A 25879-nucleotide genomic window follows, 5' to 3' on the forward strand; every position below is an offset into this window, starting at 1 on the left:
TGCTGCACATTTTACAACTGCTAACTCCTTAGGCAGCTGTATCGCCTCAAGCAATTTTCCAATCAGCTCAGCATTCTTTATCGGAGTTCCACCCGATGTCAAGAAACCTCTTTGTAGCCACAGTTGGCCAAAATCATGCACCACTCCAAACCCATACTGACTATCAGTCAACACAGTTGTTCTCAAATCTTTCCCAATCTCACAAGCTCTTGTCAATGCCACTAATTCAGCAACTTGCGCAGATTTTACTCCTTTCAATGGTGATGCTTCCATAACCTCTGAAACTTTGCAAACTGCATATGCTGCACATAGCACACCATTATCATTTCTCAAGCATGATCCATCCACAAACAGCACATGATCATTCTCTGGCAAAGGAACATCCTTGATATCTGGTCTTGGTTTCGTACAGTACTCAAGCACATCCAAACAATCATGATCATCTTCCATTCTTATACCCACATTCTCAATATCCGGCAAAAGTGTCGCTGGATTCACATTCGTACATCTTTCAAGAGTCACATTCGATGCTCCCAGAATCACTTTCTCATATTTAGTCAACCGACTATTTGACATATGCTGAGTTCTGCTTCTTGTCAAAAGAATTGCCACATTGTGAGGTACGAATACCCTTACAGGATACCCCATTATGATCCCCTCACTCTGCTCCAGGCTTCTGCATGTTGCAGCCACAGATTTTAGACAACCTGGTAAACCCACAGCTACAGGGTCAAGTGTCGATGAGAAGTACGCAATAGGCCTTCTCAATTGTCCATGTTTCTGGATTAACACTGAAAGTGCACATCCATTTCTCTCACTGCAGTACAGTTCAAACTCTTTTTCATAGTCTGGCATACCCAGAGCTGGAGCTTCACACATTTTTGTTTTGAGCTCTTCAAATGCTGCCAATTGTTCTGCATCTAGATCCAATGGATCTGTCATGTCACTTTTTGTCAATTTAATCAATGGCTTTGCTATCAGGGAAAAATTAATTATCCACTGACGACAATATCCCACCATACCCAGGAACATTCTCACTTCTCTCTGAATTTTTGGAGCTTTCATTTCTCTGATTATTTTGATCCTGTCAGTAGTCACTTTTCTCAGACCTTTCTCAATATTATGTCCAAGATAATGCACCTCTTTCTTACAAAACTGCAATTTGGCTGGGGATACCTTTAACCCCCCATCTGCCAGATGATTCAGTAAAGCTATGGTATCCACTTCACAAGCTTCACGTGTCTTTGATGCCACAAGTAGGTCATCAATGTATTGCACTAGCACTGAGCTTTCAGGCATGATCAGACTTTCCAACGATCTCTTCAATAACTGATTGAATATCGAAGGACTCTCCGTATACCCCTGTGGGATACGACACCATGCTAAAATACGCTGGCCAAACCTAAATGCAAAAATCGGCTGGCTGTCATGATGCAATGGAATTGAAAAGAATGCATGACACAAATCAATCACTGTATACCACTCAGCATCATGTGGAATTTGATACAGAATCACTGATGGATTTGGCACGATGGGACAACATGCCACCACAATCTGATTAACTTTTCTCAGGTCCTGCACGATCCTGAACTTGCCATTAGGCTTTTTCAGTCCCATTATCGGTGAATTACACGGACTACACAATAGTTCTCTCAGGACTCCTTGCTGAATCATTTTCTCAATTATAGGAGTTATCCCTTCAATTATCTCTGGTGTCATTTTGTACTGAGGAATGTTAGGATATGCAATTCCCTCTTTCACTGCAATTTTCACTGGATCTACATTATTCATCAATCCCACATCTTCTCCTGTAAAATCACAAACTGCTCTTTTCACTGTCTCTCAACTCTTGAGGCAGATCCTCCGGATTGAACACTGGAAATGCACCAATTAACTCACTCTCTCTATTTTCTAAAGTCATCCGATAGAAAACATCATCATCTGGTGTCTCAAAAGCTATTCCATCTGGTGTACAGAAAATCGTGCAGTTCATCTTGCATAATAAGTCCCTACCTAACAGGTTCACTGGACTCGTGTCACAGACAATAAATCTGTGCATGTCTGAAAATTTCCCTATCTGTACTTTCACTGGTTCAGTAAGACGTGTTCTGATTTGTGTATTGGCTACACCAACTACTTGGATTGCTTCATCCGAGAGAGGAAGATTTCTAACATCTGTTGACCTGACAGTTGATCTTGTCGCACCTGTGTCTACTAAAAAAGTAACACCCTCTTCATTTATTTTCCCATCCACAAATGGTCCTGCCTGGTCTATTTCTAGAGTTGCACCAAGTATGCACTCTTCTTCCTCTCCTCGGCACCGTCAATAATCACCTTCAGACTCACTCCCTTCACTCTTTAACAAGTACTGCTGTACCTTGTTAGTACGTCTTGGTTTGTTTACCTGCTCATCATTGAAGAATCCCGAATCCTGACTGTACTTTTGTACCCCTCTATTCTGCGGTAAAGGTGGTTTTGGCTCTTGACTCTGCTGCTGTCTCACAACTTTCTGCTGTTGTTGCTGTTGCTGCTGGTTATTCCCTTCATTCTGCACCTGTTGATTCAAGGATTTACCCTTATTTAATGGTGGATTAGGACATTCAGATCTCCAATGTCCCAATTGGCCACAGTTGTGACATGGGAACTTTTTCTTTGCTTCCTCAAGACTTCCTCTTCCCTTTCCTGCAAATCTTGGTCTATTCCCTGTATTATTTCCTGTATTATTTGCCTGTTCCACTAACTGTGCTTCCTGTCTTTCTGCAACTTTCACTTGTGCCCACATTGCTTTTTCTTTCAGCTTTCTTTGCTTTGCTTCAATTTCATCACTGAAATATTTTGCATGTCTCAGAATCTCATCTACTTTCTTACTCTGCCAATCCACTGTGTGTTCACGAATTCTCTCACCAATTTCAGGTCTAAGACCATATACAAATCTGTATACAAAATGACTCAAATCCTTGTCACCCAGGTGTTCATCTCCACTGAATTGTTTAAAAGCCAGTATCAGCCTTTCGTAAAAAGCATGAACTGATTCTTTTGCTTCCTGTTGTGTTCGATCTATCTTAACCCAGTCTGTCTCTTTTGGGGGAACTTTACTCTTCAGGTATACCATCACCTGTTCGTACTTTCTCATCACTTCTGGATCTGGTGCCCCTGTTCTCGGATCTCTTGGATATTCCTCACTAGGCCAACTCACAACTATTTTACACTCAGTCCACAAGTCTGCTGGAACAATTATATCAAACAGACTATTCAGATCAACCCACAGCACTTTTGACAATTTCACAAACCTGTCTACCTGCCTATACCACTCGACGGGCTTTTCTCTCAATCGAGGGAAATCATTCGTAAATGATAAAATATCCTGTCTGGTCCATGGAACATGTACATATCCTCCTCCAGGTATTTCTCTCATGGGAAACTGCTCCACTGGTTTCTCTTTTTCTCTCACTGGAAATGCTGAGTAAGTTGTTCTATCTTCAGATTCATCTCTCTTTTTATACCACCTATCCTTCCACTTTTCTACATCACCCCATCTACGCAATAATGCCACCATTTCTTTAATCTGTCCTGTTCTACCAGAATTATTCAAATTCTCTATGTCCTTCTCTGTGAAATCCATCCTGTACGTTTTCTGCAAAGCCTTTACTTTATCAATATCAACTCCTTGCTCATTTGCTATCGCTCTCAGTCTATCATGTGTATTTTTCGCTCTCCATGTTATACTTTTGCACATGAACAATAATTCCCCATCATGATGACTTTTCAGGATTTCCGTTGGAATTGTTCCTGTCACAAGCTCTTCTAATTCTATACGTAATTTAACCACATCAACAACTGGTGCATCCTTGTCTTTTTTCTGAAGAACCTTCATCCAGTCATTTAGGTCATCAACTGTTATTTCTGCTGTCTTTCTCACTGGAACCCCTTTTCTCTGTGGTTCTAAAATTGGCATTCCTGAACAACTCGGTTCACTATCCATTAGTTCACTACCTGTGTTATGTCTTGTTTGTCCCGAGTCACTACTACTTGTGTCATGTCTTGTTTGTCTCAGGTCATTTCTCCCTGTTCTTTTATCCGAATCTCCAGAAGGACCAGCTGAATTTGTCACATCATTCCAAACATATGGAATCACCAGTCCATTCTCACCTGTCTTCTGCTTGTCAAATACAGGCATAACCGGACCTATAGTTACAGGTACCGTAACAGCTTCCAGATTCATCGTTAACTTTTTAATTTTCTCAGTCAGCTCTGTTGTCGTCTTCGCTAATTGTCTGGCTCTAGCACTTTCTTCACTACCTCGATTCTCTCTCTCTCTGAAAGAACTACTACTTCCTGTTTCAGGTGTCATTTTTCCTTTCTCAACTGTATCTCTTATCGGAGAAACCATTGGTGTACTCTCATCTGGTTCTGACCTATAGGGAGGTGGTCTCTTGTAAATCATGTCATTTAAAACCTCATCTTCATACTCTCCATACCTTCTCCTTTCTGTCTCAGAAACCCTTTCTTCTGAAGGAGCAGAAGCTTCAACTGTTCTCATAGGATATAATCCCTCTGTCATACAAGCATCTCGCCATCTTTTCATCCTTTCCTGATGTGTCTCACTATCATGTCTCCTCCCAAACATGTACCTGTAGTACCCTCTAGACCTTTGCTTTTCTCTGTCATGAACTTCTTCTTCCCATTCCACTAAAGCCTCGAACTGTGTAGGTCTCGGCTTCGGGTCTAAGCATAACATCTTTTCCCGTAAATTTCTCAACACGGCCATATTAAATGAACCATGTTCCGGAAATGCCAGAATACCATCTTCTTTAGTATACTTAACCCAATTCTGTAACCATATACAGGTATGTAATCCATATTTCGCAACCATGAAGGATGCAGGTGTTTTCGTTGGAGGTAGCAACTCACCCTCTCTTGTCTTAACTTCTTTATCCTTACTAAACCATTTCTTAACCTTTCCAAAGAACGTCTTTTTCTTTTTCTCTTCTTGAAAATACATTTTAGCTAACACTTATTAAACTCTCTACTTTTTTTAGGTTGAAAAACTTAATTCTCACTAACGCACCAGTCCTGGGGCGTCTACGTCACTAAGCAGCTCTTCCAATCCCTGCGCGACTCACACTAACGCACCAATCCTAGCGCGAACCCTACTCTGAGTCACTATCCAATCAATGCGCGAACCTTCTGACGTCAGCAGCCGCTGCAGTCTCTGTCTCCTGTCTCTGTCACTCGTCTACCCCTCCTTTACAAAAACTTTCAGTAGACTTGGTGTGTCAAAATTTCTACAAAATCTATTAGTTACAACATAAAAACATCTCCATTGTCTGCTTTGCTAACCACAGAATAGTAAAGAGAGTCTATTTCTCAAGAGTTAACAAACTTACATACATCTCATAACTGTTTCCTCTAGGACGTATCCAAAAGAGTCTTACAATCAATAAATGTATATGCATTCACGCACATTCATACGAAAAAATATATAGTACATACACACAGAATCCTGCTTCTTGAGAACAGCGCACAATCTGCCTCTGTACAGAATTATAACTCACAACAACTAAGCAGCTTACCTCTGCCCAGTTCTGCAATCAAGCTCAGAGAATACCTATTACTCCTCCCGCAATAAGCTTTAACGGCAATCCTTACGGATCCCTGGGACTTAAGACCAGAGTTTCACAGATAACCTTCACTACGATACACACTCCTTATATACCAGAAATTTCTAATAGTAACCTACAATGTCACTGATTCCGAACCCAGACAATGTGAACGCGCAACTTCAATTGTCACACGTAATTCCTTACAATCCCGTCTTTCCCGAGAGCAGCATATACACCTTCCTCTGCCCTACTACGGAACTGTTTCCAGCTTCCAAGTTCCAGAAGCACTACATATAACTCAACATTACGACTCCAACATTTATTATTAGTACATATACCAAAAACATCAAAATAAATCAATAATCAATAAGCTAATTTACAAGCAATCTTATCTTATCAGATCAAGACAACCATCTAAACCATCCTCTGCTACCAGAGAAATTGATACAGATCAGGGTATCAGAAATATGCCCACTACCACGGATAGAGTAATCTTCACAGTTACACGCACATGCATTCATCATACACTAGGGCCCATTTCACTAACATACGCTCTAATACTCTACCAGCAATAAACCTGTGGGAAGAAAACCTCTAAAGCACCCTGCATCTATATCTAGGCGATAGGACCAGTTTAGTGGCTGTCTAACATAATATAAACAATCTATAAACAATAATCAAAAAGTCTTCAATAAATGACAAGGAAAGAAACAACCAACACCATGTTTAAAAGTTATATTGCTTTATCTAAAATTAGTCAGAATAAAATCAGAATAAATCATTTCTCATAGTTACCTATTCTAACTAGTGTCAGAACGGGTCAGGACCAGTCTCTCGAAAAGTCTTTTCAGGATAAGGTCCTCAGCATCAGTCCTCAGCAACGCAAGTTCACGCAGCAAGGCGACGAAAGAAAGAGAGAGTGGGGAGAGCCCTCCCTAAGCTAACATTTTATAATGCAAAATACAATGAAAACCCACATAAATTTAACAAGTAAAATTGTATCACTGAGCAGAACGAGAAGGAAGGGATGTAACTTTGCAACATCTTGAAATCTCCGCTCAGGAAAAGTCATAATACGCAAACCTCGGAACAGGAACCAAGGATTTGAAACTATTAAAGTTCATTTCCCTCGGCAAACCAGCTTTAGCACAGAGTTCTTTCTGAGGCTCATTGTTTACCAAGGACAAATCATTTCTTTTGGAGATCCTCCAAACTTGCTGATGTCCTCCCAGAAATTTCCATACAAGGACTACGGTCAGTTTGTCTATAACCGAATTCCAGCAGGGGTCTCCCTTGTCACATCACAGATTTCGCCTGCACCACAACTCAGCCAGGCTTCAAATTATTCTCAGTTATTTTCATGAAGGCCTCCATAGGCCACAATAGACCATCTTTAATTAAAGAGACAAAATAAAGATTACTACATCATAATGATTAAACAGTGTTAACCCCACTAACACCCTTATGTGTATGCATTTATCTAGCTTTGCGACATATAGAGCATTAATTCAGACAGCGTTTTGTGCTCAAAATAAATAGCACACAGCAACGTTTAAACATGAAAAACTTGCACGTTATTGTGAATACATAAACGGCACACGCATGCTAACCCTTGTGTAACCTTCTCTTGTGTTAGGACGAACAGATTGATTAATGAGACGCACTTGCACAAGACAAATAATTAGTTGTTAATTATTAATTATTAATAAAACGCATAGACATGCCAGAGCTCCAAAAGCCCCAGAATTTTCGAACAGAAAACTCTGCTCCAGCATAGGTTTCAATGTGGTCCCTTACTTGACTCTGTAACACAAAATAAAAGCCAATAAGGAACGGTACACGAAGCAGGGTTGGTGCAACTGCACAGCACTATAGTTCACTTCAGACAAAGCTTCTGTCAAAAATGCATTGGAAAATGGATTTTTAGAATAGGTGCTTCATTTCCCAATAATTGTGCGACACCAAGGATAAAGCAGTTTGCTACTGCATTTCTTCTAGGTACATTAAGCATGAATATCAGAAGTAGTAATAGAAAAGTGAGAAAGCCACTGGAGGGGCAAGAATCCTAATACAGTTCCCCTCTAACAAACACACTGCCACCTACTTGTAGCATGACAGTATGTGCCAATAACTTCTTTGCAGTAAATGTAATCCTCCAAATTACATAAAGCAAAACTAGTGCAAAAAAAATACAAAAACAAAAAAAGAAACGTTTCTATTTTCTTCTCTCCAACTCAGCACAGAAGTAAATGTGAAGTGAGTTTGTAGAACCATTGTAGTCTATTGTGTTTTTCTTAACCCTGTGTGAGATGGAAAAATTACATATTTCAATTTTAAAGCACAGTAACTGAATCTCAGGTTGGCAAAGAAGCATATCAGGTAAACAGGCAGCAGATGAATAGAATATTGTAAAAGCAAGGGCAAAACCTGATTCAAGTATGTTAGCCAGGTGTTACCCAATGTTCAGCCTTACCAATATTATTCTTCTAAACTGCAGAGATGCCAGTCATTAGAAATTCCCCTAAAGATGTGCAGGGCCATAAGTCACTGGTGGAATACCCATGTACCATTCTTCTGTTCACATATGTTCTTCCGCTCAGTAGACCAGTGACCTGGGGGGTCGCTGCAACATACACACATTTCTTTTAGTATCTTGTTCTCATCAAAATACTCAACTGGGGATTAACCCATAGCGGTGAACTGCAACTTTTGCTGGATTGAAGGAAAGACAGGGCATCCCTTGAACTACAACCAGAGAATAGAGCTCATCCCAGACCTTGAGGAGCACATAAACCTGAACCTATAACCCACTTCCCACTCAGGAGCTATTGCCATTCTTAAGATCGAGCCCGAGTCAGCACGCATGCGCTGCTCTGCGAGACTGGTTGCAGTGGAGCATGGAATGGAAGCTCCACCCACTCTCCTCCCATATTGGTCATTGGCTTGTGTCAGTGTCCTTAGCAAAGTCTGCCTTCCGATTCCTTAGCAGCCTTGTTAGTCCCTCCTTAGTACTGCCTTGCTTTCACTTGTCCCCCTCACATGGCGGCTGTCCCTTTTACTTCGGTTGTTACATGGTACATCTTCTTAAGTCTGTAAGCACTCGTGTCGGAGTTTTACTGCAGGCAGCTTTCAATAACATGGGCGCCCACTTTTGGTGCCTGGCGTAAATAGATTCCCCCACCCATCACTGCTTAATCTAGCTCTGTCACCCTCATGTCTGTTTCCCCTCCCCCAACGAGACTGTCTACATTGCCTCTAGACTTGCAAGGTTTTCTTGCGTGCTGTAAAGTGTTACTCCTTTGGGAATTGATCGGCCTCTTAACAGAGCATAAATAATGTTTACATTGCATCCCTAAAGCTTTCCAGACTGTTTCATGAACAGGTTTGTCTGGCCATTTAAAGAGCTGGACTTTCAATACTTTTACTAGATAGGCAGTTTTACTCCGTCCACGTGATCTCGGCCAAAACTGAAATTAAATTTACACAGGGTTCAACAATATTTCCCAAGGCATTTAGCTACTCGTCATACATATTGGTTATGCTCGCTCTAAATATAACATGCAACTGCAACCAATGTACAAAAATGTACTAACCAATGTTAGAGTATTTTTGTGTTGCATAATTATTTCTAACTGTACAATTTTGCTTTATTACTAACCAAACTAACAACTTACGCTTACATGGTTTCCTAACTTCATTCTTCACAAACCATGTATGTTGCTTAACATTACTCTTACAGTATAACTAAAGCATATTTTAGAAACCGTGTTATTTGGTCGATGCTGCACAGCGTTGTTTAAACAAGCATTGGCACAGAGGTCCAAAAGGCCAAACCTGTTGGCTACGTTGTTGGCAGACTGACCCTAGCACTGCAGCACAATTGTAAGGTATTTACCTCAATTAAAAAAAGTTTTTTTGCTAAAAATGGCTTTCAGCTAGGATCCCAGCTTTGCAACACATGCTTTAAAGTTTGCTGGAACTACTCTACTGGTGAACCTCAACTTCACTAATTTGTGGTTTGGAGAAGCTGCACCTTCCAATGCATTATACCTCTATACATCTGGGTGGACTTCACTCACATAATTACAAGTGGTTTGGGAAAGCTGTGCCTTCTAGTGTGTTGTATTTTAACACCCCTGAATGGATCCCATTGACTGTTTTTAGCTGACCTTTTTGTGAAACTACTCCATCTAGGGGGTTTGACCTGTATTTTTTATGAACCATACTGCGCCTTTCAATTGGTTGTACCATCTCCCTTACTCCCAAAAGTATCCAGATCTCCAATATCAATCAGCTTGTAAAAATAGACATTATTTTTAAAACATTGCTGCGTGCTATGTTACTTTTCAGAGAAGTAATTTCTTGAGACACATTCCTCTTCCCATATAACCTTCGGTTGTCCCTTCTACTCATCTCATGCTTTCAACTGTCCGTCTTCAACTGAATTGGAGTCCCCTCCACAGCCCTTTTTGTAATAGTAACCCCATTCCTGCCACGCAGCTCTCCCACTGCTTTCATTAATTCCCCTTTTCTCATCCCAGCCTCTCTCCACTTACAAAAAGAATAGATGGACAGAATAGATGGACAGAATGCAGAACAATCACATTCACTCGTTTTTTTGCTAACCATGCCATTCCAGTTTGGACCCAGCCATATGCAAATCAGTCTTGACCCTGCACCCAATGGGAACAGTCCAGCCCGATCTGCCAGGCCAGGTCCTCCCTGGACTGGGCGGAAGCATCCTAGGAACGGTTTCGGGCTTTCAGCCATCAGCCAGGATAGCTCGACTCTAGTGGCATGGAGAGCATGTGACCACATCTGGGCATAATCCTCCCACTCGGGGTGACAAATGCAAAAACTAACAATTGATGGATAGAATTCAGAACAATGTCAAATGGCTGGGTCCAAATCGGGGTGGCATAGCGGGCAAAGGAACAATGGATTTAACCCAGATCTCTTGACTGGGGGAGAATGTCTGAATCATTCCCCATTTCAGCCATCGTTTGTTGTAGTTCCACATTTCTCTCCACTTGGCCAGCTCATGTGCATCGCTCAAATACATTCCCACTAATGGTCTTCAATTCTCTAACCGCTCTCCACACTCCGCATCAACCCATCTCACCTCTCCTCCCCGCACAACCCATCAAACCACTACCCAACAGAAGCAGTTGAATTTACCCTTCACATCTTATTTCCACCAGACTGCTCTTCAAACCCCACATACATTTTCTCTTTCTACTTGCACTCCCTCCCCTTTAATCCCCATTCTTTAACATTTCTCTGCTCTTCCAAACCTGACTTGCCTAAAACATACCAACTCCTCCTTCATAGCATGTCCCTTTAAAAGAAGTCTCATCACTATCGCACATACATTAGCTCAATAATCACACTAACATCTGTCTGCTCTCCTTGTTTGCTACTATTAGTCAGCGATACCAATATTCACTCTTAACCATGCTGAAGGACCCTGTTTTCTCATCTTCAAAAGGTAATGATCAATGAATGATAGCCACCTGAACATCTGTCCTCATCCCTAACTAAACAGACACTCTTCATTACTGGAAAAACGTTTAGCCGATTTAACTTTCCTGACTGAGATTGACCCTCCAGGCTAATCAATCCTCATATTAAATATACCTTCTACGGAGTCTGGCTGCAAAGTAACTGTCAAGCTTAAGAACCTCTCACATCTCCATCTGCTTAGAATTGGTTATCCACAGAATGCAAAGCTTTACTAATCAGCTGTTCCCCTTTTCAACCCTCATTTCTTGATTTGTTGATTTACACACTGCCACTGAACAATCCAGCCTCCATTCACCCCAGTACCATTACTATCTTTGCAACTGGGTGACCAAAACTTTGTGTTTGAAAAACTAGTCCAGTCTCACAACACCAGATCCTGTCTGCGAACCTAACTGAATATCAGCCATCTCATTTTACCAGTTCTGCATATAAATGTATACACCCATGTCCCAACCTCTGTCGGGCCTGCACAAATCATCATCATAGCAAACCAGCCTGCCATATGGATCACCAACCACTTCCTTCCAATATTATCACACCACTAACACCAGCTAAATGAACCTCAACTCGGTCATAGCCAATGGTAACTCAATAAGCTCTCCAGTCACCCGGGTCACTTGAAGAACATTGATCTATGGCTCTTCTGCCTACCCTACCAAAGTCATCATGAAGAAACCCATCTTGTATGATCTACAGTGATCTTAATGCCTTTTTGATTAAATTGGCCATAACAACAAAGGACCTTACACTAGCTGACCCAATCTTTTCTGACCCTTCTCAAATGGTTCTCTTCGTAAACTTTTTGAAGTGTCACTCTGCACCAGACCTCTGTCACCATTGCACCTGACTCAATCTGTCTTACATAAGCACTATGCGCACACACATGGAGTCACTCTGTTCTGGGCTTTGGGATGTTCATGCAGTCTGCCTTAAATCTAGCTACACAGATAATTGCATTTAGAAACATCAGTTCACCATGGTCCATTGGTCTCTGGCCATCTAACCCTTCCTTGCAATACCAGTCCAAAAGCCTTCAATCGGGGAGTGACATTTAATACCTTCGGAGTTTAAGAACATATCTATTAGATAGTCTCTAGCTGCTTCCTCCTTAGCAATGACCCAGACTTTCCTGCCATCAAGTCGCAGCCTTGCGTTACTCTGCCACAGGGAGGTGCTATATGGGTGGAGTGTGTATGTTCCCACACATTCACCTATGTATTTTGACATATTTCCTGATTCACCATCAGTTGTAGACCGATTAGAGCATCAAAATGCTTCACCTCCCCAGGGAAATATGCTCATGTCTCCTTGCCTTTTTCCTCTTTCTACTTGTACTGCATTCTGCAGCACACATAGGAACTGGAAAATGCTGTTGTGGATTGTTTGTGCATGAAGGTGTCCCTTTTGCCATAAATACAATTCTGCCTACAAAGCAGGCACCGTTGCATCCTGGTGCAACGGTGACTACATTGGCACTAGGCAGCAGTTTGTGCGCCAGTGCAGGCAGAGAGCAGGAATGCACCGTATAATGTTACATACACGGTGCATTCCTGCCCTTTTCCTTTCATGCAGGGCGCAAACACGGCTTGCTACGTTAACAAAACACTGATCCAGCACACCACATAAACATTGTATATAATATAATGTTGTAGTTTTGAATAATATCAGTCCAGTCAGTAGGTCTTGTTTCGAAATTCTTTATTTAATTTTCTTTCCTTTAAAATCTGTGTAGCCAACGCGTTTCGTCCTTACGGACTTCATCAGGGCACAAGGAAAGTGTAATACGAGGGTCTTCACTATATATTCCCTCAAAACTGAAATCAGTGATAAGCGCTCCTTTACAGACCAAATTATGTACAACCGTATTATTTTTCTTCAGATCTGTATAGTGCCCTCAGTGCAGATTTATCCTGTTTAAGGCCTACGATTGGTATCTGAGAATTAAGTTCAGAGATGCAGGAGCTGTCGTTCCATCGCGTAATCCGTGGATTGCTATGTTGCATGGAAATTTGATAAATATGCCCCTCAATCACTTGACGGTATGAAGAAAATCAAGCCAAGTGCATTTCTCTTAATCATATGGATTTCCTTAATATTGATCTTCTGCTTAGTCCTCTGTCAGAGTTTTAGTTAAACACCTGAAACAGAGTTCCATGACACCTGTAGTACTATGTAAGTGTAATACATAAACAAATTAATTAGATCAATAAAGATCAGAAAACGTCTTGGTGGTATAGCATGCATGAAAGAAAATTACCCATATGGCTCTTTAAGCCATCCCAGATAGTAAGAGCTGTCTGCAGGGAGCTCCATGATGAGCTTGTAATAGGTTCCAGCCTTTTTTAGCACTTTTGTTAAAACACCAGAAGAGGTTTGTTGGCTGATCTCCGAGGGCCCCCAGGGATCTGTCTTTGCTTTAAATACAGAGGCATTACCACTATTTATTTGGGAGGGTATTTAATGGCATTCAGGAGGCTGCTAGGAACCAGTGCGGTTCTTGCATGTCACAAGTGGTATGGGCAGTCTTAGGTGAGCAATGAACTACTCACTAAGGAGTTTCACAGAACTTGCAGAGAATGGGTTATGAAGTTCTTGCCTCTAGGACATTGCCATAATTGATAGTAGCACTATATTTGGCTCTCTGAATGGTTGACCTCCCACACCCATGGTGTGTCTTTAGAAGTGATGAAGGTGATTAGATTGTAAAATCAAAATGATCAACCTAGTTTTCGGACTTATGCAGGCTCACTTCAAATAGTTTGTGCTTCTTTTCACCAGCATACCATTGTAACCCACCATTAAGGAGTGGAGCGTTTAGTTCTTCAACCAATGAGCAGGAACTCAGTCTGAGAAATAGTCAAGCTCGGGGTCTCATTCATCCATTACTCAGTAGTGTTGGACAGGTCTGCTACCTTGTGTTCATCAGCTGCCCTCTAGCAGTGGACAACACCACCATTCAGGTATGTCACCAGAATATAATCGAAATAGTGCCTAACCAGACTACTGTGTTCTAAATATTGTTTTCAAAAAAACTCTCCATTGGAGTGAATAATAGAAATCTACAGTCAATGGAGATATGTTTGAGAATATTTAGACCATGATATTCATGTCAGGCCACATTCGTTATTGATGTTCTGAGATACAAACCACTATTTAAGTGTCTGCAGGATAACTTTAGAAACTGGTACTCTGATTGAAGAGTCACTGGTAAAGAGTCTTCAATATTAAGGAGTGGACACAAGCCTGATCCTAGCCCCATCCACATTGAACTGTAACAATTCTTGTCGATTCTTGCGGCTATACAAATCTAGCCTTGCGTTCACATCTGAAACCCTTCAACCTATTAAGAAACACTATTGACCGCCCCCCCCTGCCTTTCTTGCCAGTCTGTCTGAGATATTGAATTTGGCAAGTGAGATGTAAAGTGCTCAATCTTAAGGTTTGATATAATAGACTGGATATACATCAATGCAGTATTTCTCTTTGCAGGAGAAAACCTGATGGTTTGCCTCCAAGGTCACCATTCATCTCCATATGCTCATGAAGCTCCACTGAATCTGCCTTGAGTATCTTATGGAGCCAAGGAATATTTGTGACCTGCCCATTGTTTTCAGATCCTTTATCTCAAGTCTATGCCAGTGTTTCTTCAAAAGGGTTGATAAGCTCTTCGCCCACCCTCCAATGTTGATACAACTGCTGCATCCATTTGAGGCTGAGACTTTGAGGAATTGTCTATTTACTATTTTCCTGGTCATGCTCCTTGAGGAGTGAAAACAATATATATTTATATTATCTGTGATTGGCGAGGCAGGGGCCAGGCCCCCAGAGTATGCTAAAGGGGTGGACATTTGGGTTGGATGGAACATGTGACTGGGTGCTTGTATTTTTGAAATTCCTAAGCCCCATTCCTAAAGGTTGGCCTTACAGTCTAGTATATCTTCTGCCACTGAAGTTGATTTTAATGTTAAAAATGTGGCTTCCCTCCCATTGTGGCACTCCGGGGTAGTTTTAAATTCCACGCTCAGTAGGTCATCTGAGGTTAGCTTTGACTGAATAGGAGTAGCCTGAAGTAACCTTAGTATGTTGCGAATGAATGGAGGGCTCCAAGTGTCGAAATGGGGAGCTTTGATCGGTGATGAAGCAAAGTCTCTTGGTTGTGGAATGAACTAGTATCTCAATGCACTCGGATGAGAACGCCGGCTGTTGTCCTACTTCTGAATCTTTTGTTGTGTTACCACTGTTAAGGGCCGAGGGTTCCTTCTGGTCTTGCGTAATTGAGTGGAGACCCCGAAAAGGTGTGTTCCTGATGTAATGGATTGTGGTGCTAGACTGTACCAGAGTGGGTCTGTATTCGATTTAGGTAGTGTCGTTGTCAAGGCCTGGGCTGGTGGGGGAAAGGAAGCGGGTGGTTGTGCAGGTCGTAATGCATTCTTCAAGTTGCTGCAGCCTTTAAACGGTGGATATACGTTAGGCGAGTTGTCTAACTTGGTTTCCTTTGGTGGAAGCTGATGTGGTGGAAGCAGATGTGAAAGTCTTTATGCTTTGTTTCTGGCCTTTTGTCGTTTTTTGCTCTTTTAGCTAGAGCAATGGCCATTCGTCATTAGTTGGAGATTTACTATGTTGGTGGCGTGGCGATTTTTTTGTCCTTCACTTCAGGGCCAGATTCGTGCTCGGAGGGGTGGGGGAAAGTCTTCCCCCTGATTGTGATTTACTTCCAAGGCGTGTGATGAAAGTTTTGAAAGGACTTGCTTTGGTAGCATCGCACACAGCTGTGTGGTTTCCCCATCGGCTGTCTCCAGTATGGTAGCCTCTTTCCATGTTGTGACCAGATTCAGTCTGTTGGTTTTTGATCGAGCCTGCTTTTGGTACTACATAATTGCTGTAAGACCAGCTTTGTGTCTGTTACCATTAAGTTCAAAGCATCTGGCAAGGTGCATCATTTTTCCCGCAATCAAATTGCAGGAACAAGAAGTGAAAAAAGATTCCTTGCCTGCATCTTTAGCTTTTCATGCAGGGCACCGACTTTCCTCCATCTTTAGTATTGAAATAGCCAGGGTTTGAATTAGGTCTAGTTGCAACACCAATTTATCGTACTGCCATGTTAGGGCCCTTGCTGTATTTGCTAAAGATTCATTTATTGAGGCCAGTAGAGAGTCTTGCTCAATGTTTGTGATATTTTTAGAAGCAGATATTAGGCTTTCCATAATGCTAGAGCTTAACGTGGAGCTGTGAACTGCTGGTGGTTGGGGCTCATGCTGCTAGAGTGCTTGCCCGGACTCTGTAGATTTTTTGAGCATTTGCCCATGGTTCAGAATGGGATCGCAGGAAAGTCCTGGCTGGTGTTAGCTCCTATTGGCCGCCTTTTAAAAAATGTCAGTCTGCTTGATCAGTAGGCCAGAGGCTGCAGCCTACGATAACCTGTTGTCCTGCAACTCCTGCGCCCATTTTCATGGAGCGGACAATTTGTGCAGCCAAGGTTATACAGTTTAGTTTAACATGGGATGGTGCCTTCTCCAAGCTATCCTCGAGTATTGGGAGACAAATTCTTGGACTCCTGGGTCTTCCGTCATGCTAGTTCATCATTTTATTTTCAAAGGGAAAAAACCTGACAATTTCAAAACAAAGCCAGCATGATGGTACATCAGCACAAATAATATATCAGTCAAGGACGGAATATCACAATAAATGTCAGTGGGCGTCATACGTAAACACCGCATCAAACAGTATGGATTTCTGTACATCAGGCATCAATCTTTGACCTTTAAGACAGTCTTACCGTACCTACTGTAGAGAATGTTAGCTCCTAAAAAGGTACAAACAGGCCTAGCAGGTTGACATTGGAAAATACCGTATCTATATCTCCTCGGGGGCATCGTGAAGCCTGGTAAAGCACCACCGTGAGCGGGACAGGGGCCATAGCATCAATCTCAACCGCCACATGGGGCCGATGGGGCGTCGGATGGACCCAAAAGTATGCATATTCGGAGCACCCCTCCCCCCCCCCCCCAAGCCCCCTTGTTGCAACGGGAGAGTCAACAGGTCCCAGGAGACTCTGGCCTGTCCCGTGGCCCAAACCAGGGAAATCAGCTGCGATTTGAGGGTATGAAAAAAATGTTGTGGGATTGGAATATTGACAAATAAGTAAAGAAACTTCAGCAAAATGACCATTTTAGCCAATGCAGTCTTCCCGGCTATTGACAAAGGCATTTTGGACAAGAGTTTGACCTTCTCCTCCAACCAAGTGACCGCTCTCCCAAAGTTCAGGTTCCACACCTCCTGTGTATCCAGACTCAGCCACATACCCAAATATTTAACTGCCTCTGCTTCCCACCGCAAGGGAAACTTAGATGTCGTCTGGGGAATGCCATCCGTCAGAGGAAACACCACCAATTTTGCCCAATTGACTGAAACACCAGCGAGGCCACCAGCGAGGCCCCCAAATCGAATGAATGCTCCCAAACTGAATGAACGCTCCCAAACTGAATGAACGCTAACGCATGGGTTGCAGTCTATTAATCAATTTTGCGAGGATTTTAAACGTCCACATTGATCAGCGACAGTGGCCTATAGGAATCTTCAGGTTTTAACAGGGTGATAATTATTGCTTGTCATGGACTGGGGTAGGACACCTAACTCCAGAGCCTCCTCAAACCGCCAGCAACTTGGGCGCCAACTCCTCCACGTACGTCTTGGAGAACGAGGTGGTCAGGCCATCAGGCCCCGGGGGCTTGTAGAGTGGTAGGCTCTTTATAACCTGAACAACGTCCTCGACTAATGGGGAGATCCATATACTCCCTGTGGATGTTATTGAACCAGACTAGGACAATGGAATCCAGAAATTCTTGCATCCCCTCAGTGCATGTGCGTTGGGTAGCAGTGTAGAGATTAAACACCGAAAAGGCATCTAAAATCTCAGCTGGTCCCCTGGTAACGCCTCCCGTGCAGTGCAAAGTTTGTGTATAAACATGTTGGACCTAGGAGGACGGATCATACCAGCCAATGTCCAGCCCGGCATATCACCCTCGCCATACCTACGTGCCTCAGTGTATTTATCCAGGAATTTATCCTTGCGTTGGGACTCCAGCAAATTCCAACAGTTTGGTTTTTAGGAGGGCCACGGTTTCAGGCTCATGTGTGGAGTATAACTGGTTTCTGAGGTCTTTTATCTGGGCTTCCAACAAAGCGATCGTACCTCGAATGGCCTTCAATACTCTTGCCTGTCTGGCGATACACTGACCCCTACTGACAACTTTAAACGCCTTCCACAGCGAGGCTTTGGTGTCCACTGAGCCAACGTTATGGGTGAAATAATCGGTAATGTCCGAGCGGATCTCTTACTTTAAAGCCTCATCAAGGAGGGCATGTAAGGGGGGGGGGAGGAAGGCGCCAAGTGAAGGCACGGGGCACACCGGGTAATTGCAACCTAAGCATACAGGGGGCATGGTCTGATAGAGAGTGTGCCAAGTGCGAGATCACCGATGTCCAAGTTGCGATATCTTGCGAGACCAAGCACTGCGGTGGCTAGAAATGAATGTACCCTCCCTAATCAAGGTATGATGACTCCGCCATATGTCAACTAAATCCCCATCTGACATAATAGCTTGCAAAGCGGCACTAGCATTTGGAAGGAGCGAACCCTACCGCACCTGTCTAATTCGTCATTTAATATAGCATTAAAATCCTCGCCCCACAATATTGTTCTACAGCCGGTCGATCTAATCTTAGTCCAAATAGTTCGAAAAAACTCTGGTGAGTCCACATTAGGTCCATACACTGCTACTAAAACCAAGGACTTGCCACCCAGACTGCCCTGTATGGAAAGAAACCTCCCCTCTGGATCAACGTCAGTGTGCCCCTCCCGCCAGTCCACTCCCCTTCTTATCAACACCGCCACTCCACGAGCATAGTTGGAATAGATAGAGGAATAGACTATCCCAGATTGTGTTGGAGCCTCTGAGACAGTGTACCATGTAAATGTGTTTCCTGCAGCAAACATGTCAACATTGTGCCTGGATAGATAGGCATGCACTAACCTGGCTTTCCTATTGTCATTTAGCCCTCTGATGTTACAGATTTAAAAAAAGATCTTATCGTGCAGTCCTGTGTAATATATTAATATAAATACTAGCAGATGCAACGTGTTGTTGATGCCGAATAGACCTGTAATGCGCAAGCATACTGGCTATGAAAAAAACAAAACATCCCCGTCCTGATAATTCAACAAGTTTGCTAGGATTAGTCTAGGTGTCACGCCAACAGGAGGTTTCAGCCCCAGAGACCTATGTGCTCTCTCGGCCACAAAAACGGACGACAAATGAGGATCAAAGAGTTCATGCAGTAGGTCCGTGACGAAGGTCTCCATTTTAGAAGTGGCGGTGGTTTCCGGGATACCTGTAGTGCGAAGGTTATTCCTCCAAGAACTTGCCTCCAAATAATCATTCTTGGCCCTTATTATGCCTAGCAGTTTGACCATATGTAACAATTGCTCTTTAGTGTCCACCTAAAATTCATGGAACTCAGTTTGCTGATTTTCAAGGACATCCAGTCGGGGCTCATGTGTCGCCACCGGAGTCTTGACCGAATCTAGTAGTGCAGTTAAGGTGTCCAATTTGGTGTCTATTTTGCACAGGCTGGAATGCATCTCCAACATGAAGGTCTGCAGATCTTCCCCGTGATAGTCTGACAGCGGCTCAATGACCATCCCCCTGAGCGTGCGGATCCAGTTCTGTATGCCTCGTGGGACGTTTGTTCGCAAAGTTCACTTTAGGCTGTTTTGCATCCTGCTTGCCCATTGTGACAGCAGCTAGGAAGTACTGCAAAGCAGGGCAATGGCCACACTTAGGTTAGTTCAGCACAGCGGCACACAGTTGGACGTAAGGCTGCAAGATTAACCCAGGACCCCGGGCCATCCGAACTGCCAATGCAGCACCACACCTCACACCGGCCCACAGAGTACACCAAAGGCAAGACAGGAGGAGCTTCTGCGCAAGTCCCAAATTGGCCAGGCCCCCCCCCCCCCCGGCCAGTAGAAGTGCAATGCAATGTGTGCAGCGGCGAGGGTAGGGAAGCAAAGTCTCTGGATATCACAGTGCACCGGGTGTGCCGCCTCGTGCCTTCACACTGAGCTCTTAGCGTACCACTAGCTACGCGCACCTTCGCTTTATGGTGCAGCAACACTAAAATGTTTGTGCATGCTGCAATGATGACAGGTGCATCTCACCAGCCTCAGCTTACCCTGGCTCATCCAGGCCCCAGCTGCCAGTGATGTAGATCTAAAATGGCAGGAGGGCCAAATATTGGGGACAAGGAGTGTACAGGGCCCCTGTAAAAGCGGTGGGCGTACTGCAGAGGATCCACCTCATTCCGTTATGTGCCCTGCAGTGTTGCACTCTCCCACAGATCCGCAGCAACTACGCAAACATCAGCGGGAGCAGCACGTCACATGTCAGTCTGTCCTCATCTGACCACTAGCTGCAGAGGACTCTTCCTCAAAATGGTGCCCGCGGACCCCGGGAGAATGCATCTCAGGCCTCGGCTCACAGCCCCTAAGCTCACCTTAGCAGGTTAGGCTCCTGTCATGCCCTAGATCCGCATGAAAACATGTAGCTGGGGTCACCACCGCTACATCGCCGGCCTCGGCCCCGAATTGTAAAAGCAGCCGCAGGCTCGATTTCCAGAATAGCCCGGCTGTGACAGGAGGGTAGGTTCATTAGATCTCTCGTTACCAGGCAGATTACTGCACTGCTCAGTCTTGAAGTGTGATCGAGCAGCAGGAGCATCAGCAACAGGGTCCCATGACTTCCGACCACCCAAGGATTGTCCTTCAGTGCTGCAACAGCTCTCCGTTTTCAGGATTAGTGAAGGATTTCGTCCCGGCTGGCAGAGCTCGCTCAGAGCAGTCATTCCGCAGCACAGCAAGCCATTGCGCCCCCTTCGTCATACTAGTTAAGTCATTCACTGTCTGCCAATAGGCTATCTTAGGGACTTCCAGAAGATATCAATAACTACTAGGGTCTCACAAGTGCATCGGGGTTTTTCCGTGCACTTATAAGATGCCAAAATGCCCTCTCAAATTCAGTTGAAAGCATGAGCTGAGTAGAAGGGACAACAGAAGGTTATATGGGTAGAGGAATTTGTGTCTCAATTACTTCTCTGAAAAGTAACATAGCACGCAGCAATGTTTTAAAAATAATGGCTATTTTTACAAGCTGATTGATATTGGAGATCTGGATACTTTTGGGATAAAGGTAAAGGGAGATGGTACAACCACTTGAAAGGCGCAGAATGGTCCATAAGTAATACAGGTCAAACCCCCTAGATGGGAGTAGTTTCACAAAGGTCAGCTAAAAAGTCAATGGGATCCATTCAGGGGTGTTTAAATATAACACTAGAAGGCACAGATCTCCCAAACCACTTGTAATTATGTGAGTGAAGTCCACCCAGATGTAAAGAGGTATAATGCATTGGAAGGTGCATCTTCTCCAAACCACAAGTTAGTGAATTTGAGGTTAGCCAGTAGCAGAGTAGCTCCAGCAAACTTTAAAGCATGTGTTGCAAAGCTGGGATCCTAGCTGAAAGCCATTCAGCAAAACCTTTTTAATTGAGGTAAATATCTTACAATTGTGCTGCAGTACTAGGCTCAGTCTGCCAACAAGGTATGGTAGCATGATAAACCAGCGTTGTCAAAGCCACCAGGTCTGGCCTTTTGAACCTCTGTGCCAATGCTTGTTTAACCAACGCTGTGCAGCATCGACCAAAATAACACTGTTTCTAAAATATGTTTTAGTTGTACTGCTAGAGTAATGTTAAGCAACATACATGGTTTGCGAAGAATGAAGCTAGTAAACCATGTACGCGTAAGTTCTTAGTTTGGTTAGTAATAAAGCAAAATTGTACAGGTACAGTTACAGTATTTTTGTGTTTTATAATTAGTTCTAACATTGGTTAGTACATTTTTGTACTTTGGTTGCAGTTGCATGTTATATTTAAAGCCAGCTTAACCATTATGTATGATGAGTAGCTAAATGCCTTAGGAAATATTGATGAGCCCTGTGTAAATTTAATTTCAGTTTTGGCCGAGATCATGTGGATGGAGTAAAACTGCCTATATAGTGAAAGTATTGAAAGTCCAGCTCTTTAAATAGGTGGACAAACATGTTCATGAAACAGTCTGGAAATCTTTAGGGATGCTTATTTATGCTCGGTTTAAAGAGGCCGATCAGTTCCCAAAGGAGTAACATTTTACAGCACGTAAGCCAACATTACCCTAACAGCTCTGCAACTATTTACGCTTTGTGTGAAAAGTTCTCCATGTTACACATCGATGAAACAACAAGTGTACTTAGGAGCAGGATAAACATTACATATAACAAGCAAGTCTAGAGGCAATGTAGACTGTCTCGTGGTGGGGAAAAATAGACATGAGGGTGACCGAGCTAGATTAAGCAGTGATGGGTGGGGGAATTGATTTACGCCAGGCACCAAAAGTGGGTGCCCATGTTATTGAAAGCTGCCTGCAGTAAGAAACGCAAAGACAAGAGTGCTTACAGACTTAAGATGTACCATGTAACAACCGAAGTAAAAGGGACAGCCGCCATGTGAGGGAGACCAGTGAAAGCAAGGCATTACTAAGGAGGGACTAACAAGGCTGCTAAGGAATCGGAAGCCAGCATTTGCTAAGGACACTGACACAAGCCAATGACCAATATGGGAGGTGAGCGGGTGGAGCATCCACTCCATACTCCACTGCAACAAGTCTCGCAGAGCAGCGCATGCATGCTGACTCTGGCTCGACCTAAGAAGGGCAATAGATCCTGAGTGGGAAGTGGGTTATAGGTTCAGGTTGATGTGCTCCTCAAGGTCAGGGATGAGGTTTGTACTCTGGTTGTAGTTCAAGGGATGCCCTGTCTTTCTTTCCTTCAATCCAGAAACATTTGCAGTTCACCGCTATGGGTTAATCCCCAGTTGAGTGGTTTGAAAAGAAGATACTAAAAGAAATGTATGTACATTGCAGCGACCCCAGGTCACTGGTCTCCTGAGCGGAAGAACATGTGTGAACAGAAGAATGGTACATGGGTATTCCACAAGTGACTTATGGCCCTGCATATCTTTAGGGGAATGTATGTGCCAATGATTGGCATCTCTGCAGTTTAGAAGAATAATATTGGTAAGACTGAACATTAGGTAACACCTGGCTAACATACTTGAATCGGGTTTTGCGCTTGCTTTTACTATATTCTATTCATCTGCTGCCTGTATACCTGATAATCTTGTTATATGCTTCTTTGCCAACCTGAGATTTAGTTACTGTGCTTTAAAATTGAAATATGTAATCTTTCCATCTCACACAGGTTTATTAAGAAACACAATAGAACCATTGTAGTCTACAAACTCACTTCACATTTACTTCTGTGCTGAGTTGGAGAGAAGAAATTAGAAACAAATGTGGTTTGTCTTTTTTTTTTGCACTAGTTTTGCTTTATGTAATTTGGAGGATTACATTTACTGCAAAGAAGTTATTGGCACATACTGTCATGCTACAAGTAGGTGGCAGCATGTTTGTTGTTAGAGGGGAACTGTATTAGGATTCTTGCCCATCCAGTGGCTTTCTCACTTTTCTATTACTTCTTCTGATATTCATGCTTAATGTACCTAGAAGAAATGCAGTAACAAACTGCTTTATCCTTGGTTTCCCACAATTATTGGGAAATGAAACACCTATTCTTTAGAAAATGGATTTTCAGAATATAGCAGAATGCATCTTTGACAGAAGCTTTGTCTGAGAAGTGAACTATAGTGCTGTGCAGTTGCACCAACCCTGCTTCGTGTACCATTCCTTATTGGCTTTTATTTTGTGTTACAGGGTCAAGTAAGGGACCACATTGAAACCTACATAGCTGCTGACCATGAATACAATCACCGTCTATGAACACGCACACTTCCAAGGACTCCATAGGACATTTACTGCAGATGTTCCAAATCTGTTAAATGAGAACTTCAATGACTGCATCTCATCCGTGAAGATCGTCGGGCAGCCCTGGATTCTGTACCAACATATAAACTATCAGGGACAGTGCCAGGCACTAGAGGAGGGAGAATACTCTGGGCTTAGCATGAATGATGAGCTATCTTCTCTTAGACTGATCACTGATGACCTGAGCAATCCACAGATCACTGTCTATGAGCATATCCATGGAGGGGGTAAGGCATTAGTGCTGACTCGGGAGTCCAATCTAGCGTATGGAGGCATGCATGATAATATATCCTCCCACGTAGTCCAGCGTGGAGCCTGGGCTCTGTACGAGCATATAAATAAAGGCGGAAGGTGCATTATAGCCAGGGCTGGTGAATCTTTCGCGAATTACTGTGATATTGGTTTTAATGATCAAGTCTCCCATGTGAATTCTCTGCGTGCTGGAAAATCTCAGTAAGGGTGGAGCTGTGGCAGTAAAACTGACATTGAAACTGGAAAATACCAATGAGTCTGGCACAAACATACATTCATCTGCAGTCCCTTCCCATACATTGATCCCAGGGGCAGTCACAATTTCTTCTCTTCCGTGGGCATATCTTAGCATATATTACCTAATCTTTGGGTGATCATGATTGTGTTTTGCTAAAACTTGAGAAATCTGAGAAGAATCGTTTCCTTTGGATCTGCCATTTTTCCCGATCTTACTTCCAAAGTCATCCTTAGGCAGCAGGCAGTCGTCCTGTGACCCAACTCTTATGATTTCTACCTTCAAGAAATGGCAAAGGATAAGGCACTAAACCTGCCAATATATTGTTGGGGTACACTGCATGGCCAAACGTCGACAGTTCAATCTGTTTCAAGTTTATGGTTTTGATGGGTAAACACATGAACTAAGTCAAGTTACCTGGATAATTCCTATAAAGATGTTGTGCCACAAGCTTCCATTAAGTGACTTGAAGGGACAGGTTTTATTAACCTCAATGTGCTGCAGTATATGTTAAATCCTTTTTGTGAAGCTCTAAAGCCTAAAGTGAATGTTAATTGCCTTTTCATTGTTTCCTTTTTAAATATTCGCTTTCATTGCACTGCAGCTCAACCTGATACATTTAGAGGTTCTATGTTATTTGAAATCTGGTCCATTATCTGAAATCACCTAATAAACATACCATTATGATACATTTAACAAGGTTAACTAATGTAGTAATTGGCATTTAATTTTGACTCTGTGCTTCCCTTCCAAATGTAAAGTCAATGATCGGGTTCTGGTTTCTTGTAGAACTGTTTGTGCTAGACCTTGTAACCTAAATAAATCTCAAATAAAAGCAGTTCTAGTGTACACCTGTCTCTTAATTCTATAATCATTTGGAATGCGTCAATGTCCAAATCATAGCACTGACTTGTGTCTGCAAGTATGGTTTGAGTAGAACAGTCTCTTGCTAGCTTTCAATTACTAAAACGTTCAAGAGACAGCCACAGCCTATACATAAGGTAACAGATGCCTGTCGGTAAGAATACCTATCCCACATACTTTGTTATGAGTTTCCATATACCTCTTACTTTGCTCCTCATCTACCATGGCATTCTGGATGAAGATACACCAGGCTCCTTGCTGCCAAGAAACCCTTATATGCCTACACATACAGACACCAATATAAACACACATTCAACCTGCTTGGAACTCTGCTCAAGATAACAGCATCAAGATTCACCAGTATACTGATGATACACAACTCTACCTTAAAGTATTTCCAGCTTCAGATATCCAATGGTTCAAACACTG

General features: G+C 42.9%; 1 pseudogene across 1 annotated transcript in view; it reads left to right on the plus strand.

Annotated features, from left to right (window-relative positions):
* The window catches only part of LOC146812829 (epidermal differentiation-specific protein pseudogene), a 209781-nt pseudogene extending 184429 nt beyond the window's left edge, over window positions 1-25352 (plus strand). Inside the window, exon 4 of the transcript XR_014966910.1 lies at window positions 23989-25352. The product of XR_014966910.1 is annotated as an epidermal differentiation-specific protein pseudogene (transcript). The remainder of the gene's footprint in view (window positions 1-23988) is intronic.
* The last annotated feature ends 527 nt before the right edge of the window (window positions 25353-25879 follow it).

The sequence above is a fragment of the Triturus cristatus genome, chromosome 7 (assembly GCF_964204655.1).
Source record: "Triturus cristatus chromosome 7, aTriCri1.1, whole genome shotgun sequence".
NCBI classification, from domain to species: Eukaryota; Metazoa; Chordata; class Amphibia; order Caudata; family Salamandridae; genus Triturus; species Triturus cristatus.